This window comes from Plasmopara halstedii (assembly GCF_900000015.1).
Source record: "Plasmopara halstedii genome assembly, contig: Scaffold_3060, whole genome shotgun sequence".
NCBI lineage: Eukaryota > Oomycota > Peronosporomycetes > Peronosporales > Peronosporaceae > Plasmopara > Plasmopara halstedii.
The window spans coordinates 1,946,849-1,947,407 of record NW_020189964.1 but is presented as its reverse complement, the minus strand read 5'-3'; positions in this window follow the sequence as shown (position 1 = coordinate 1,947,407).

Here is a 559-nt window from a genome sequence, read left to right as displayed (position 1 = left end):
TCATACCTTGCATCCAAGTCTAAGACTAGACAGCGTTCCAAGCTATCAAAGTCAAGGAGCTTGACTCCGAGGTCCACCCGGACCTTTGCAACCGTGACACGCGTCCCCGTCGCTAGGCAAACAGTGACGATGCCACCCAGCCGCGCATTCAGCGCCTCAGCATACAGCTGACGTACTTCCATCGCGGAGCGTCGAGCATAATTGCCCGACGCCCCGGAATCGATGAGGGTCTTCCATGGCTTCTCAAAGCCCTTTACGGTCACCTTTACGACCAGCAAGCCCGGCTTGCATACACGTTTCGTGTTCAAGACCACGGAGCTCTTCGGGGCTGGGCCCTGTTGACCATTGCCTCCCTGAGGCTCAACAGAACTCAGTTTTTCCCCAGTAGGTCGCCTCGCGCCTTCTGAGTGGTGTCGTTTCCCCGCAACAAACCAGACTGGTAGGCGATGGGGTGATGGTTCGAAGAACCTTGACGCGCTTTGCTTAGGGGGCAACCGTTCCGCAGGTGACGGATGTCTCCACAGACAAAACACCGTCGTGTGTTTGCGTGCTGCCCGGA